The sequence below is a fragment of the Lithobates pipiens genome, unplaced genomic scaffold (genome assembly GCF_037356315.1).
Source record: "Lithobates pipiens isolate NorthernLeopardFrog02 unplaced genomic scaffold, aLitPip1_a1.2 Scaffold_19, whole genome shotgun sequence".
In the NCBI taxonomy this organism is placed as follows: Eukaryota; Metazoa; Chordata; class Amphibia; order Anura; family Ranidae; genus Lithobates; species Lithobates pipiens.
In genome coordinates, this window is record NW_027507764.1 from 466,649,323 (window position 1) to 466,668,321 (window position 18,999).

Below are 18,999 nucleotides of genomic sequence, written 5' to 3' on the forward strand. Positions count from 1 at the left end.
GTAAAAGCTATTTTAAACAAGCCCTTGTTTGTCTTTGTAGCTACAGGCATTGTGAAGAAACTAATCTTCAAAAATCACATAAGTCAACATACGGTGTCCCACAATACTTTGAGCAGCAAAAATTTGACTGTTTTCTTAGGATTAGTAAGAGTTTATAATGTTTGCAGTATTTTCCTTTAACCACTTTCAGACCGGACCATTTTGCTGGTAAATGACCAGAGGTCTTTTTACACTTTGGCACTGCGCTGCTTTAACTGGTAATTGCGCGGTCATGCAATGTTGTACCCAAACAAAATTTGCGTCCTTTTCTTCCCACAAATAGAGCTTTCTTTTGATGGTATTTGATTGCCTCTGCGATTTTTATTTTTTGCGATATAAACGTAAAAAGACCGCAAATTTTGAAAAAAAATGATATTTTCTACTTTTTGTTATTAGAAAAATCCAATAAACTCAATTTTAGTCATACATTTAGGCCAAAATGTATTCAGCCACATGTCTTTGGTAAAAAAAAAGTCAATAATTGTATATTTATTGGTTTGCGCAAAAGTTGTCACATCTACAAAATAAGGTACGTTTTCTGGAATTTACGCAGCTTTTAGTTTACGACTGCCTATCTCATTTCTTGAGGTGCTAAAATGGCAGGGCAGTACAAAACCCCCCCAAATGACCCCATTTTGGAAAGTAGACCCCCTAAGGAAATTGATAAGAGGCATGTTGAGCCCATTGAATATTTTATTTTTTTGCCTCAAGCGATTGAATAATGACAAAAAAATATATATATTTTTTTTTTTACACAAAGTTGTCACTAAATGATATATTGCTCACACATGCTATGGGCATATGTGAAATGACACCTCAAAATAAATTCTGCTGCTTCTCCTGAGTACGGGGATACCACATATGTGGGACTTTTTGGGAGCCTAGCCACGTACGGGGCCCCGAAATCCAAGCACCGCCTTCAGGCTTTCTAAGGGCGTAAATTTTTGAGTTCACTTCTCACTACCTATTACAGTTTTGAAGGCCATAAAATGCCAAGATGGCACAAAAACCCCACAAATGACCCCATTTTAGAAAGTAGACACCCCAAGCTATTTGCTGAGAGGCATGTTGAGTTCATGGAATATTTTATATTTTGCCACAAGTTGCGGGAAAATTACAAACTTTTTTTTTTTTTTTTTTTTTCACAAAGTTGTCACTAAATGATATATTGCTCATGCATGCCATGGGCATATGTGAAATGACACCCCAAAATAAATTCTGCTGCTTCTCCTGAGTACGGGGATACCACATATGTGGGACTTTTTGGGAGCCTAGCCGCGTACGGGGCCCCGAAAACCAAGCACCGCCTTCAGGCTTTCTAAGGGCGTAAATTTTTGAGTTCACTTCTCACTACCTATTACAGTTTTGAAGGCCATAAAATGCCAAGATGGCACAAAACCCCCACAAATGACCCCATTTTAGAAAGTAGACACCCCAAGCTATTTGCTGAGAGGCATGTTGAGTCCATGGAATATTTTATATTTTGCCACAAGTTGCGGGAAAATTACAAACTTTTTTTTTTTTTTTTTTTTTCACAAAGTTGTCACTAAATGATATATTGCTCACGCATGCCATGGGCATATGTGAAATGACACCCCAAAATAAATTCTGCTGCTTCTCCTGAGTACGGGGATACCACATATGTGGGACTTTTTGGGAGCCTAGCCGCGTACGGGGCCCCGAAAACCAAGCACCGCCTTCAGGCTTTCTAAGGGCGTTACAGTTTTGAAGGCCATAAAATGCCAAGATGGCACAAACCCCCCCCCAAATGACCCCATTTTGGAAAGTAGACACCCCTAAATTTAGGGGTACACTAGTGAGACTAGGTAATAAATGGCGGGTGCCCTGAAACTATAAAAAAATAACTAACCAACCAGCATCACCTGTAACCGTTATATGGTGATCACTGGTGAAAGGGTTAACTAGGGGGCAATCAGGGGGCTTTATGCGGTAGTATATGGGGGTCCCTGGCGCTATAAAAAGCTGCGGCGAACCTAAATACCTACCTGCCTAACTAGCGTCACCTGTGACACTAATACAGCGATCAGAAAAACTATCGCTTATTAGGCTGGGTTCACACTGGAGCGATGCGGGAACGCCACGAATCCGCGGCGGGTTCCCGCATCGGATGCCTCCCGGCGGCAGTTCACACTGCCCTATGCGAACTGCTGGGAGTGTCAGTGAAATGTTAATGACACCCCCAGATCAGTTCGCATATCGCAGTGCGATCTGCAAACTTGGATCGCATGGTGTGAACACCCATGCGATCCGATTCTGCTGCGGACCAAAAAAGGGTCCCGTGCGAGTTTGCGGCGGGTGCGGCGGGTGCGACACGAATTCAGCCATACTATCTGTATAGCTGAACTCGAATCGCACAGAGATCGGATGTGATTTGCACTGCAGTGCGGTGCGAATCACATTCGTTCTCATAAACCGCTGCAATGTGAACCCAGCCTTAGTGACACTGGCGACGGGGGTGATCACGGGGTTAAACCTTTATTGGGGGGGTTAGGGGGGTACCTTAGAACTAAAGGGGGCTAACCCTAACTGCCCTAACAGTTATTACAGTCACAAATGACACCCGCCGGGTGATCAGGGGGTTAAACCTTTATTAGATAATAAATGGCGGGTGCCCTGAAACTATAAAAAAATAACTAACCAACCAGCGTCACCTGTAACAGTTATATGGTGATCACTGGTGAAAGGGTTAACTAGGGGGCAATTAGGGGGCTTTATGCGGTAGTATATGGGGGTCCCTGGCGCTATAAAAAGCTGCGGCGAACCTTAAATACCTACCTGCCTAACTAGCGTCACCTGTGACACTAATACGGCGATCAGAAAAATGATCGCTTATTAGGCTGGGTTCACACTGGAGCGATGCGGGAACGCCACGAATCCGCGGCGGGTTCCCGCATCGCATGCCTCCCGGCGGCAGTTCACACTGCCCTATGCGAACTGCTGGGAGTGTCAGTGAAATGTTAATGACACCCCCAGATCAGTTCGCATATCGCAGTGCGATCTGCAAACTCGGATCGCATGGTGTGAACACCCATGCGATCCGATTCTGCTGCGGGCCAAAAAAAGGGTCCCGTGCGAATTTGCGGCGGGTGCGGCGAATGGCTGAACTCGAATCGCACAGAGATCGGATGTGATTTGCACTGCAGTGCGGTGCGAATCACATTCGTTCTCATAAACCGCTGCAATGTGAACCCAGCCTTAGTGACACTGGCGACGGGGGGTGATCACGGGGTTAAACCTTGATTGGGGGGGTTAGGGGGGTACATTAGAACTAAAGGGGGCTAACCCTAACTGCCCTAACAGTTATTACAGTCACAAATGACACCAATGCAAAAAAAAAAAAATGACATTGGTGTCACTGTGACTGGGGGGCAGGGGTAATTGGGGGGGGTGATCGGGGGGGTGTGAGTGTGCCTGGCATGTTCTACTGTGTAGTGACGTGTTGGTGCAACTCACCGATCCTCTCTCCTCGGTGTCGGAGCGAAAAATACCGACACGGAGGAGAGAATACATCACTTCCTCTCCTGTGTTTACATTACAGGAGAGGAAGTGATGTCACGAACGATTCCTATTCGTCGGGAGCGATCGCGAGGGGGTGGCCATGAACGAATGGCCGCCCCCTCGTCCGGGATCGCTCCCGCACGAATACCGACCGCCGCAGGCACCGGGCGGGGGCCCGATCAGGCCCCCGACCCGCGGGAAGGCAGGGACGTACAGGTACGCCCATATGCCTGCCCGTGCCATGCTGTCGACGTACATCGTCGTGCGGCGGTCGGGAAGTGGTTAAAAGATCTCACATAAGGAATTACAATCATTTGCCAAAAAAAAAATTCAGTTGGGGTTCCTCATGATTTGATCTATTTCCTTTAAGGGCTCTTTCACACGGGCAATCAGCACAACGGACACCACCTGTCTGTTTTTTACCCGATCCGCCAAAAGGATGGAAAATAGGGTCTCCATCCGTCTGGATTTCACAGACCGGATGGGATCAGGGATAGCGGCAGGTGTCATCCGCTGCTCCATAGAGGTGAATGGAGCATCCAATCAGGTCTGCCTGAAAAATTGACAGGCGGACCTGATCGGAAAGCCTGTGGGAAAGGGGCCTAAGGCTAATTTTAGACTTGTCTAAACTGCCGCATAGTGATGGCCGAACGGTTCGCCCGGCGGTCGTTTCGCGGCGAATTTCCGACTTTCGCCGTCCGCGGGTTCGAACGCCTTTTTACGTCGTTCGCCCCGGCGGACTTACGTGTTTAATGTATACAAGAACTTTAACCTTTCGTGACACGTTTATCATGTGTTACAGGACAACCAATTGAGACATGACAGCTCATGGACACTTGGACATTCCCCCTAACCTATAAATACACCCGATCCGGTGGCCATTTTACATTCTTTCTTCTGTCACTGTAGGGAAAGGATCCTGTGTGGAGTAGGGACAGAGAAAACGCTAGCTATTTGGTACACAAAAGTTCTTTTCAGGACTGGTATAGGTGTTAGGTCAGCAGCCTGAGTTTCTTTTGTCAGTTTAGATAAAGGGACAGAGCGCTGTATGCTGCTATTTTAGGGACAGCTCAGCCAGATTAGTCTTTCTTCATCATCATCATCATCATCATCATTAGCTGTTACTATCAGGTCCACAAAAGAGCTGTTCCAGCTAATCGTTCCAGCCTACTCTTTTTTGCCAATTTGTATAGGGACAGGCAGGAAGCAGTGTGTCAGGCAGTGAGGATAATTTTAAAGACTTGCTGTTACTATTAGTTCCACAAAGGTTCTTTTCAGGACTGGTATCAGTGGTACGGTAATAGGCTTGTACACGTATAATATTCTTTCTTCCAAATATAGAAAGAATATTATACTTGACTGCTGCCCTTCTGCTGCAGTCTGCTAATCATTCACAACTCACTTGTTCCACAAAGCTCTTTATCAGGACTGGTAACTTGGTCTGTCTAGGGTGCTACGGTACATAGGCTTGGGTGCGGTACAGTCTGCTGTTCTGTAAGGACCGCTATCGGTCCACAATAGATAGGGTTGCCGTGCACTACTGCTGACCGCTGCCCTATACTGCAGCAGTCCTTCAGCGGTATAGGGACTGACGCACAGTCTGCTAAACACTAATACACAACCTGCTTGGTCCACAAAAGTTCTTATAAGGACTGGTAACTTGGTATAGGGTGCTACGGTACATAGGCCTGAGTGCGTTACAGTCTGCTGTTCTGTAAGGACCGCTATCGGTCCACAATACATAGGGTTGACGTGCACTACTGCTGACCGCTGCCCTATACTGCAGCAGTCCTTCAGCGGTATAGGGACTGACGCACAGTCTGCTAAACACTAACACACAACCTGCTTGGTCCACAAAAGTTCTTATAAGGACTGGTAACTTGGTATAGGGTGCTACGGTACATAGGCCTGAGTGCAGTACAGTCTGCTGTTCTGTAAGGACTGCTATCGGTCCACAATACATAGGGTTGCCGTGCACTACTGCTGACCGCTGCCCTATACTGCAGCAGTCCTTCAGCGGTATAGGGACTGACGCACAGTCTGCTAAACACTAATACACAACCTGCTTGGTCCACAAAAGTTCTTATAAGGACTGGTAACTTGGTATAGGGTGCTACGGTACATAGGCCTGAGTGCAGTACAGTCTGCTGTTCTGTAAGGACCGCTATCGGTCCACAATACATAGGGTTGCCGTGCACTACTGCTGACCGCTGCCCTATACTGCAGCAGTCCTTCATTGGTATAGGGACTGACGTACAGTCTGCTAATCACTAACACACAACCTGCTTGGTCCACAAAAGTTCTTATAAGGACTGGTAACTTGGTATAGGGTGCTACGGTACATAGGCCTGAGTGCGTTACAGTCTGCTGTTCTGTAAGGACCGCTATCGGTCCACAATACATAGGGTTGCCGTGCACTACTGCTGACCGCTGCCCTATACTGCAGCAGTCCTTCAGCGGTATAGGGACTGACGCACAGTCTGCTAAACACTAACACACAACCTGCTTGGTCCACAAAAGTTTTTATAAGGACTGGTAACTTGGTATAGGGTGCTACGGTACATAGGCCTGAGTGCAGTACAGTCTGCTGTTCTGTAAGGACCGCTATCGGTCCACAATACATAGGGTTGCCGTGCACTACTGCTGACCGCTGCCCTATACTGCAGCAGTCCTTCATTGGTATAGGGACTGACGTACAGTCTGCTAATCACTAACACACAACCTGCTTGGTCCACAAAAGTTCTTATAAGGACTGGTAACTTGGTATAGGGTGCTACGGTACATAGGCCTGAGTGCAGTACAGTCTGCTGTTCTGTAAGGACCGCTATCGGTCCACAATACATAGGGTTGCCGTGCACTACTGCTGACCGCTGCCCTATACTGCAGCAGTCCTTCATTGGTATAGGGACTGACGTACAGTCTGCTAATCACTAACACACAACCTGCTTGGTCCACAAAAGTTCTTATAAGGACTGGTAACTTGGTATAGGGTGCTACGGTACATAGGCCTGAGTGCGTTACAGTCTGCTGTTCTGTAAGGACCGCTATCGGTCCACAATACATAGGGTTGCCGTGCACTACTGCTGACCGCTGCCCTATACTGCAGCAGTCCTTCAGCGGTATAGGGACTGACGCACAGTCTGCTAAACACTAACACACAACCTGCTTGGTCCACAAAAGTTTTTATAAGGACTGGTAACTTGGTATAGGGTGCTACGGTACATAGGCCTGAGTGCAGTACAGTCTGCTGTTCTGTAAGGACCGCTATCGGTCCACAATACATAGGGTTGCCGTGCACTACTGCTGACCGCTGCCCTATACTGCAGCAGTCCTTCATTGGTATAGGGACTGACGTACAGTCTGCTAATCACTAACACACAACCTGCTTGGTCCACAAAAGTTCTTATAAGGACTGGTAACTTGGTATAGGGTGCTACGGTACATAGGCCTGAGTGCGTTACAGTCTGCTGTTCTGTAAGGACCGCTATCGGTCCACAATACATAGGGTTGCCGTGCACTACTGCTGACCGCTGCCCTATACTGCAGCAGTCCTTCATTGGTATAGGGACTGACGTACAGTCTGCTAATCACTAACACACAACCTGCTTGGTCCACAAAAGTTCTTATAAGGACTGGTAACTTGGTATAGGGTGCTACGGTACATAGGCCTGAGTGCAGTACAGTCTGCTGTTCTGTAAGGACCGCTATCGGTCCACAATACATAGGGTTGCCGTGCACTACTGCTGACCGCTGCCCTATACTGCAGCAGTCCTTCATTGGTATAGGGACTGACGTACAGTCTGCTAATCACTAACACACAACCTGCTTGGTCCACAAAAGTTCTTATAAGGACTGGTAACTTGGTATAGGGTGCTACGGTACATAGGCCTGAGTGCGTTACAGTCTGCTGTTCTGTAAGGACCGCTATCGGTCCACAATACATAGGGTTGCCGTGCACTACTGCTGACCGCTGCCCTATACTGCAGCAGTCCTTCATTGGTATAGGGACTGACGTACAGTCTGCTAATCACTAACACACAACCTGCTTGGTCCACAAAAGTTCTTATAAGGACTGGTAACTTGGTATAGGGTGCTACGGTACATAGGCCTGAGTGCAGTACAGTCTGCTGTTCTGTAAGGACCGCTATCGGTCCACAATACATAGGGTTGCCGTGCACTACTGCTGACCGCTGCCCTATACTGCAGCAGTCCTTCATTGGTATAGGGACTGACGTACAGTCTGCTAATCACTAACACACAACCTGCTTGGTCCACAAAAGTTCTTATAAGGACTGGTAACTTGGTATAGGGTGCTACGGTACATAGGCCTGAGTGCGTTACAGTCTGCTGTTCTGTAAGGACCGCTATCGGTCCACAATACATAGGGTTGCCGTGCACTACTGCTGACCGCTGCCCTATACTGCAGCAGTCCTTCAGCGGTATAGGGACTGACGCACAGTCTGCTAAACACTAACACACAACCTGCTTGGTCCACAAAAGTTTTTATAAGGACTGGTAACTTGGTATAGGGTGCTACGGTACATAGGCCTGAGTGCAGTACAGTCTGCTGTTCTGTAAGGACCGCTATCGGTCCACAATACATAGGGTTGCCGTGCACTACTGCTGACCGCTGCCCTATACTGCAGCAGTCCTTCATTGGTATAGGGACTGACGTACAGTCTGCTAATCACTAACACACAACCTGCTTGGTCCACAAAAGTTCTTATAAGGACTGGTAACTTGGTATAGGGTGCTACGGTACATAGGCTTGAGTGCGGTACAGTCTGCTGTTCTGTAAGGACCGCTATCGGTCCACAATAGATAGGGTTGACGTGCACCACTGCTGACCGCTGCCCTATACTGCAGCAGTCCTTCAGCGGTATAGGGACTGACGTACAGTCTGCTAAACACTAATACACAACCTGCTTGGTCCACAAAAGTTCTTATAAGGACTGGTAACTTGGTATAGGGTGCTACGGTACATAGGCTTGAGTGCGGTACAGTCTGCTGTTCTGTAAGGACCGCTATAGGTCCACAATAGATAGGGTTGACGTGCACCACTGCTGACCGCTCACCTATACTGCAGCAGTCCTTCAGCGGTATAGGGACTAAGAGTTTTGTCACAGGGTCATTTAAAAAATGACATGCAGAGGAAGAGGCAGGCCCTTCCGCAGGGGTGGTAGGGGTAGGGCAGGAGCAACAGGCTTGAGCCAAAGTGGGAAGTTGCAGAAGGTGCGTTCAATTACTTTAAAGGATGCACCAGACTTGGTTGAGTGGCTCGCTCAGCCTTACTCTTCTGCACCCTCCTCATCCTCTCGATCTGCACCCTCTTCTTCACTCTCTGCTATGTGCACCCCCAAAGACACTACCACCAACAACACGACCACCACCACCACCACCACATACCTTCCGCTTGAGTCACTGGAATTATTTTCCGATCCATATCAAGAGGACATTTCTGATGCGCAGCCACTCTTGGTATTGGATCAGGAAGAGGAGGTAGCAACAAGCGCTACTCAGCAGTCTGACGCCAGTACCCAGATCAGCCCAAGGAGGAGGTTGGTCCCCGGTGTTGCTGCCTACTCTACTTATAGCGGTGGGGAAGGTGACGTTGATGATGACGTGTCTAGTGATGTCACGTGGGTGCCCACAAGAGAGGAAGAGGAGGGGAGTTCAGAGGGAGATATGGACCAGCAGATAGGGAGGAGAAGCAGCAATGACTTACATTGCACAGCAGGGACAAAGCAGACTGCAAATGTATCAGGAGCGAGTCATCGACCATGTACGGTCACATCTGGCGCTCCCAGGACACCGGCACATGGCTCCGCAGTGTGGGCTTTTTTTAACGTGTCCGCTGCTGACAATAGCGTTGCCATCTGCAATCTTTGCAGTCAACGCGTTAGTCGCGGTAAGCCCAATACTCACCTAGGGACGACCGCCTTAAGAAGGCACATGAGCAGCCATCACCGAGCCCAGTGGGAGCAACGGAACACACAAAGCCACACTGCAGGCTCTCACCGTCCAGCCTCGTCTTCTACTTCTCCTTCTCCTCTCTCCTCACAATTGTCCTCCACTCCACCTTCCATCACGCCAAGCTCACATTTTTCTGCAAAAAGGCAGGCTTCCGTGGGCCTAATGTTTGAGCGTAAAAAAATGATGACGCCGGATAACCCTCTTGCCCAACGGTTGGCGGCTGGCTTGTCAGAACTCATAGCCCGCCAACTACTGCCATATAAACTGGTGGACTCGGAGGCCTTTCGCAAATTTGTGGCCATTGGAACACCACAATGGAAGGTCCCAGGAAGGAAGTATTTCTCAGAGAAGGGCATCCCAGAGCTATATGGCCATGTTCAGCGGCAAGTGAATGTATCTCTGGCACACAGTGTCGGTGCCAAGATACATCTGACCACAGACACGTGGTCTAGCAAACACGGGCAGGGAAGGTATATCAGTTTTACTGCCCACTGGGTGAACCTTCTGACGGCCGTCAAGCATGTAACCCGTGGCACCCGTGTAGATTTGGTTTTACCGCCACGGATTGCATGCAGGCCTGACTCTTCTTCTCCTCCTCCTACTCCATCCTCCTCCCTCTCCTCCTCAGCTGCCTCCTCCTTTTCCGCTGCTAGCGTCTCTTCCACTGCACCGCCCAAGCTCCCCAGAACCTATTCCACATGCCAGGTGAGACGTTGCCATGCCGTGCTGCGTCTGTTGTGCCTGGAAGCAAAGAGCCACACTGGCCCGGCACTCCTTTCAGCTTTGCGTTCACAGGCAGATGAGTGGCTAACACCGCTCAATTTGACAGTTGGTAAAGTGGTGTGTGACAACGGTGCCAATCTGCTTAGCGCATTGAAACAGGGCAAAATCACGCACGTGCCGTGCATGGCACACGTCTTAAACTTGGTCGTGCAGCGATTCCTTGTCAAATACCCTGGGGTCCAGGACATCTTGCGGCAGGCAAGGAAAATCTCGGCCCATTTCAGAAGATCTTACACGGCCATGGCTCGCCTTGCTGACATTCAGCGGCGACACCATCTGCCGGTCAGACGTCTTATTTGCGATTGCCCGACGCGATGGAACTCAACCTTCTATATGCTTGATAGGCTGCTCCAGCAGAAACGTGCAGTTAACGTCTACCTGTATGAACTCTGCGAAAGAAACGGTTCTGGGGAGCTGGGTTTTTTTTCACCGCGCCAGTGGCTGCTCATGCGCGACACATGCAGACTTCTGCGGCCATTTGAGGAGATCACCAAACTGGTCAGTCGCAGCCATGGCGCCATCAGTGACATGGTACCTTATGCCTTCTTTCTGGAGCGTGCATTGCGTCGTGTCATTGATCAGGCTGTGGAGGAGCAGGAGCGGGAAGATGAGGAAGTCGCAATGCTGGATGAATTCCCAGGGGGGGCTACTCTATCTGAGACAAGTCAACAACAGGAGTCTGATGAGGAGTCAGAGGAGGATGGTGCCGGGGCGGATGAGCAGGAGCAAGAAGAGCATGCTTTAAACCTTTCTGGGATCCCTGTTGTGCGAGGATGGGGAGAGGAGAATGAAGAGGACGACATTATCCTGGATGATGAGCAGGAGCCAGGCCACCACACCGCTTCCACTTTAGTGCAAATGGGGGCCTTCATGCTCCAGTGTTTTAATAGGGACCCCCGTATAAAAAGCATGAGGGTCAAGGACCAGTACTGGGTGGCAACGTACTTAGACCCCCGGTACAAACACAAAATGGCGGAAATGTTACCGCCGTCGCAGAGGGCTGTCAGAATGCAGCACTTCCAGGCCTTGCTTCGAGAAATGCTGCATTCTGCTTTTGCGTGCGCTGGCAGAGGAGCAATTCCCACTCCCAGAGAAGGATTTGCGGGTACCAATCCAACAGCGCCTGCAAGAAGAGGCCGGTTTGAAGATGTGTTGGTGACTTCGGATATGAGGTCATTCTTTCAGCCGACCCATCGACAGGTGTCATCCGGATCCAGCATCAGGGAACGCCTAGACCGTCAGGTGTCCGACTACATTGGGTTAACGGCCGATGTGGACGCTCTGAGGAGTGATGAACCCCTAGACTACTGGGTGGGCAGGCTTGACCTCTGGCCAGAGCTTGCCCAATTTGCAATCGAACTGTTGGCTTGCCCCTCATCCAGTGTCCTGTCCGAAAGGACGTTCAGCGCAGCAGGGGGGATTGTGACCGATAAGCGTACTCGCCTAGCTCACCACAGTGTTAACTACCTCACATTTCTAAAAATGAATGAGGCATGGATCTCGGAGGAATTCAACACATGTGATCAGTAGACCATGTATATGTCTATAAACAATTTTTGGAATCAAGCACACAGACCTTCTTAATTCATTTGGCTCACTTCCCTGACCCAAAAAAGCACACCGTACTATATGCCCCTACCCTCCTCTTTGAAGAGGTTGAGCGGTGTCATATTTCTACTGGGGCTGCTTATTATGAGGGGTTCCCACCATCCCTGTGCTGTGCTGACTTCCTCCTGGGTGTTCTTATTATGAGGGGCTCCCACCATCCCTGTGCTGTGCTGACTTCCTCCTGGGGGTTCTTATTATGAGGGGATCACACCATCCCTGTGCTGTGCTGACTTCCTCCTGGGGCTGCTTACGGTGCTGCTGTCAGCGCTGTATGTCACGGAGCTGCTGTCAGCGCTGTATGTCACGGAGCTGCTGTCAGCGCTGTATGTCACGGAGCTGCTGTCAGCGCTGTATGTCACGGAGCTGCTGTCAGCGCTGTATGTCACGGAGCTGCTGTCAGCGCTGTATGTCACGGAGCTGCTGTCAGCGCTGTATGTCACGGAGCTGCTGTCAGCGCTGTATGTCACGGAGCTGCTGTCAGCGCTGTATGTCACGGAGCTGCTGTCAGCGCTGTATGTCACGGAGCTGCTGTCAGCGCTGTATGTCACGGAGCTGCTGTCAGCGCTGTATGTCACGGAGCTGCTGTCAGCGCTGTATGTCACGGAGCTGCTGTCAGCGCTGTATGTCACGGTGCTGCTGTCAGCGCTGTATGTCACGGAGCTGCTGTCAGCGCTGTATGTCACGGAGCTGCTGTCAGTGCTGTATGTCACGGAGCTGCTGTCAGCGCTGTATGTCACGGAGCTGCTGTCAGCGCTGTATGTCACGGAGCTGCTGTCAGCGCTGTATGTCACGGTGCTGCTGTCAGCGCTGTATGTCACGGAGCTGCTGTCAGCGCTGTATGTCACGGAGCTGCTGTCAGCGCTGTATGTCACGGAGCTGCTGTCAGCGCTGTATGTCACGGAGCTGCTGTCAGCGCTGTATGTCACGGAGCTGCTGTCAGCGCTGTATGTCACGGTGCTGATGTCAGTGCTCTGTATTACGGTGCTGCTGTCAGTGCTCTGTATCTCCTGCACCCTCTTGTTTGCCTACCCTGGTCCCTGACCTTCCCTCTCCTCCATTGCCTTCATTAGCTCCATAGTCCTGAATTGTCAGAACAATTTCCCAAATAAAAAAAAAATGCTTGTAGTTATCGATCCCAAATTCACCTCATACATGTATTATGCTATTGTCCAGGTGGTGGGACTACGTGCTACCCCCTAATAATTACCCCGTGGCCGCAAATTCGACCTAAAGGTTTGCGAAATTCGCCTCCCATTGAAGTCAATGGAGCCCGCGGCGAACGGTCGTTTTCGCGAACGTTTGTGTCCGTTCGCGTTTCGCGTTCGCGAAACGTCCCGTCGGAAGTTCGTCCATCACTACTGCCGCACCCAGTAATATATTTAGGTTTTGTGCTGCCCTAGGCCTGATTAAACTCTGCACCCCCTAATTTAAATTTGACCCACCCCTTCCTGTCAAGGCCACACCCATTGCTGTTTAAAAACAAAATCAAACAAATGGTGTTGCGCTACCTCATAAAATTAAGCTATACTATAATCTCTTATACCAAAAATGTATATTAAAATTTGTGCTAACAAAGATGCAATTTCTGCCTATTAAGTGGCAGTGGATCTGGATTCTCAGGGGACTGCAGCACCCCGGGAGCCTCAATCTACTTGACTGGACGTGCCTATTCTGGATCTACCCCTGCCTCCACCACAGGTTCGCTAGCACGGTTCCTATACATTTTATTGTCAACCCGCAAGGAATACACATCCTAACGTTGGAAACATCCTCCACAGCTAACTGAAATCTCGGATCCCTCTAGGCCATCGCCTTACAAGCAATGAGACCTATGTGGAAACTATAGAAATACAAAACATCAACCGTGGGGGCCAGTACTTACCTGTCAGGAAAGGGGATATAATCCCTGGATCTTTCTATTTGGTTGTTCTGCTGTTTACCTTACAGCAGTAAGGTAAGGGGCCACTCCACCTGATGTGCCGTGAAAACACTAAAAATAAGGATTAGAGACACGTTTTTGGCAACCCTTTGGAGAAGCACTGAATTAATCACTGGTCACTTTATTCACCCCAAGTTCACATATAGACTCTATTTAATGAGTTACTTTTGCTCTTTCTTTCATTTTGTTGATTTTGCACGGTGTGTGCCACGTCTGGAATTTTACACAGTTCTTTGATTGAATTATTTTAGAGATATTTTGTATGCACAAGACACTTTGATATGTATTGTTGCTACTTTATTTAAGCACTGGACACTTTATGTTCAACCACTTGATTATTCACGACTGTATCTGTCTGAGGCACTTTATATAGTTGGAATTATTTTGTATACACTGTGCAATATATAACTGTTTAATTTAGGGTATACTACACCCACTTAATAGGCAGAAATTGCATCTTTGTTAGCACAACTTTTAATATACATTTTTGGTATAAGAGATTATAGTATAGTTTAATTTTATGAGGTAGCGCAACACCATTTGTTTGATTTTATATACAGGTATTATTTGGGGGGTAGGGTTTATACCCCTGCAGGTGGCTTGCTGCAACCTATTTTTAGTGATAGCTTATGCTCTTGATGATAGCGCAGGGATACTTTTACCATATTTCCATTGCTGTTTAAGACCCATTTAAGAGCTGTGGACAATCCCAGCTCATCACAACAAAACTCAATGAATTATTCGGTTTCATTCAGTAAAAATGGTTGCTTATACTTACTATGGTAACACTGTATTGCTCTGGTCACAGTGTGTTAATAATAAAAAAAATAAAAAAAATAACAAAAAAAGGAAAATAAGTTGAATGTTAAAAAAAAAAATGAAAATAAACAATAATTAAAAATAAAAAAATATAATTTTTTTTTTTTTTTTTACATACTGTCACCAGTGTCCCTGATCACACCCTGCAATGGTGACCATATGTAAAAAAAGAAATTGTGAAAACAAAACTTTTTTTTAACTTCTTAATATTTAAAAAAAACTGTGACAAAAAATTACTAACTCGCCATGCCTGTTCCTAAATACCTTGGAATGTCTGCTTTCCAAAAAGGGGTGATTTGGGGTATATTTGTACTGCCCTGGTGTTTTTGGGTCTCAAGAAATGAGATAGGCCATCAGCACATCAGCATTGATCGATTCTTAGATATATACCATAGTTTATGGACTCTATAAGTTTCCTACAGACTAAATAATATACACTGATTTGTGTTATTTTCACCAACAAATGTAGCAGAATAAATGTTGGCCTAAATTTATGAGGAAAGATGATCTATTTGCAAAATGTTATAACAGAAACAAAGAAACACATTTTTTTATTTTTACTTTTGGTTCACCAAAAGAAAGCTCTATTTGTGTGAAAAAGTACAGTGTTGCATGACCGCGCCATTGTCATTCAAAGTGCAACAGCACTAAAAAGCTGAAATTTGGCCTGGACAGGAAGGGGGTGAAAATGCCTGGTATTGAAGTAGTTAATATTATTAGCAGATTGAATCATTAATGTCATTTTTTTTTCTTTTACAAATAGTTCCAATTTAAATAACTTTTATCTGATTACATCGTATGAGTAACAAGATGTACTCATACGATGCTAAAAATGTTTTCAATGAAAGCAAAATTCAAATAAAGGATTTTTTATTTTGTTTATTTCTATTGCCATTCTAATGAATCTGCTAAAGAGGCCTTGAAGGTGGCATGCTCGTTACATTAATTTAGTATGCCAGAAAACAGATATTGTAAATTTAGAAATGGAGAATTACACGCAACATTAAAACAGAATAAGGATGTCCACATGGGGCCTGCTCTACAATTAAGATGAGATGTCAACACCGACATCACTCACTGTGCACTGAAACACAGCTTTAGGCTGAAGGTTTCCCTGTGTGTCTGTACACACTGAATGATGACTGTGCTGACATTTCAATGCAGCTGGATGGCAGCACTTTGTCTTCTGGATAATGATTGTACAGCTAAGGCATTTCCACCTGGTCAACCTGCTTAGAGCGAAATGATGCGGCAGAATTGTACACAGTGTCATTTATTGAATGCAATGTATGTGCTGAAATGTAACCACCATTTCCCACATCATTAAGTTGGAGCTTTCAGGAATTTTCTAAGTCTGCATGAATACATTCCTAACATGTCGCAATATAAATAGCGTACTTTTTCTAAAAAGCTGTACATTTTATCAGTAAGAATCAGTCAGCAGCAATTCAAATACTGGGAAAATAATGGCCTCAGTCTGCTGCAGGCCGGAGAAAGCAATCACTAAGGCTCCTTTCACACGAATGTTCCAAACGGGTCCACCTGTCCAGCTTTATTCAGCCGGACCAGATCAGACCATACATAGCTCTCTATGGAGCAGCGCATGTCAGCGGACTTGTGTCTGCCAACATCCAATCTGATCCGAGCCGCCAAAAACAGATGGATGGGGTGGATCTTCTCCTCTTTGGGGTGGATTGGATGACAGATGGAAACGTACAGGCGGTCTGTTTCCATCTGACTACCTCATAGAGAAGAGGAGGCTTTGTCAGTGTCCACTTTTAATAAAAATAAAATCAGCGATACACCCCGAAACAGAATGAAAAAAATAAGAATAGCTGCTAGCAATAAGAGAAATATACAATCTTCAACACAACATATTATTATTATTATTATACACGATTTATATAGCGCCAACAGTTTACACAGCGCCTTACAATGTATAAGGGGATATATAACATATAATAAAAAAATTGCAGCGCTCAAAAATTTTTCAAAGGAAAGCGTAAAGTGAACGATATAATTTACATTTTATGCAGTTGAATATTGGTGTCGTCATCATCAACCGCTCTAAAATGGTGTTATCCGCCTGCTCAGTGGGGATCAGAGGAGTCTACCCTGTCTGAAGGGGGCCTTACTCTCCGCTTTCCTAGAGATCTAACCACAATAATCTCTTAAAGCGGGAGTTCCGCCGTTTTTTGTTTTTAAAAGTCAGCAGCTACAAATACTGCAGCTGCTGACTTTAAAAATAAGGACACTTACCCGCCCAGTGCGCCCAGGATGTCGGCACCCGAAGCCGATCTCTCGATCGGCTCTCGGGTGCTGCCGCCGCCATCTTCGGTATGGGAATCAAGAAGTGCAGCCTTGCACGAGTCGCGCTGCTCAATAAGGATGGCCCCCGCTGTCTCTGGGATCTGTGTGTTTCCCAGCAGACAGCAGAGGACCCGCAGGAAGTGGCGTAAATACCCGCAGAATCTGCGGCTATCTATGCCGGAAGTGGGTGCAAATACCTGTACTATACAGGTATCTGCACCCCCTGAAAGGTGCCAATTGTGACACCGGAGGGGGGGAGGGTTCCAGTGAGCAGAAGTTCCACTTTAGGGTGGAGCTCCACTTTAACGGTTTTAACTTTGTAGCAATCACACTGTGAGAGACTGCAGCAGGTGCTTTGGGACATTTGTAACTCAGCCAAGAACTACACAGGTACCAGGATTTGCATTAATATTATTTTACAGGATTTATATAGCGCCAACAGTTTGCACAGCGCTTTACAACATGAGGACAGACTGTACTGTTACAATACAATTTAATACAGGAGGAATCAGAGGGCCCTGCTCGCTCGTTAGAGCTCACAATCTAGAAGGGAGGGTCAAGTGAAACAAAAGGTGATAACTGTGGGGGATGAGCTGATGGGGAAAAATTAGCTGATGGGAAAAAATTAGCTGATGGAGAAAATTAAAATAGGTTAGGTGTGGGTAGGATAGGCTTCTCTGAAGAGGAGGGTTTTCGGGAATTGTCTAAAAGCTAATAGAGTAGGAGATAATTGGACAGATTAGGGTAAGGAGTTCCATAGGATTGGAGAGGCTCTGGAAAAGTCCTGGAGGCGAGCATGGGGGGAGGTGACGACTCAGACCAGTAAGTAGGTACTCAATAAAGATTATTCTGTCCTTCAGGAGAGAGAAAGGCAACTACAGCACACTGAAGGGATGTACTGTGATCCCTGAGAGAGATCATAAATACTTCTAAGGCTGGATTCGCACTGGTGCGTTAGACATTGCATGTGATTCACACCACACGGCTGTGCAGATCACATGTGATGTATATGTCATGCAAATTCAGCCATACATATTGTATAGCTGAACTTGCATTGCATTAACACCAAAATGGTGCAGGACCCATTTTTTGGTTCACCCTCGAGTCGGATTGCGTGAGTGTTCACATCCATGCGATCCAATTCTTGCATCAATTTGATAGTTCGCACTGCCATATGTAAATCTGGGGGTGTCATTAACTTTCTATTGACACCCGCAGTGGTTCGCATAGAGCAGTGTGAACCGTCTGCGAGATCTATGCGATACAGCAACCGGCACTGGAATCACGTTGGTTACCGCATTACGCTAGTGTGAACCCAGCCTAGGACTACTTTAAAAATGTTGATGTTTTGCCCATTGCATCTTTATTAAAGTATAACTAAAGGCAAAACTTTTTTTAGTTTTGGATATAGTGGAGAGGAATTCGAACACTCGTCAGGTTTTTATTTGCTTTCTGTGAAAGTAAAAGAAAATCACAAATTTTGGGTTCTCATCAGAACACTAATAGAGGGGAAATGTTCCAATGGGGACACTAATACTGGTGGCACTGTTAACAACAAGGAATTCCCTTACCTTGAAGGAATTGTCTCTTAATTACTGTTTTGGCTATAAGACAGTAAAGGAAAATCTCACTAATGGGACAATGGCTGCAAGCACAAATCAAATGCTTGTTTTCCAGCATGACTGTTCCACAGAAGACGTTGGACCGGATTCTGTTGAGCAGAGAGGAGAACATACATACAGAAAGTTGGCCAGTTCCTGCTGAACCCATTGAATTTCAGTACATGTATACCCAGCATAACAGTATCAAGTGGCTATATCTTCATATCATTGCTATTTTCTCTTCTCACTCTTCCTTTATCTTTCTTGCTCTTCCTTCCTCTTTTCTTTTCTTACCTATTCTGTGCAGACTCTTGCTTCTCATGGCTTGAGGTGGGACAAGATTTAGGCATTAGAGTGTTATTTGAAAAACACTATGATACATGTCCATCGTGGGAGAGGTTCCCTTAT

At 46.8% G+C, this 18,999-nt stretch overlaps 1 protein-coding gene across 1 annotated transcript in view; it reads left to right on the plus strand.

Moving 5' to 3' along the window:
* Window positions 1-18,999, plus strand: part of CUNH8orf34 (chromosome unknown C8orf34 homolog) — a 422,416-nt gene that overhangs the window by 361,338 nt on the left and 42,079 nt on the right. The window lies entirely within an intron of this gene.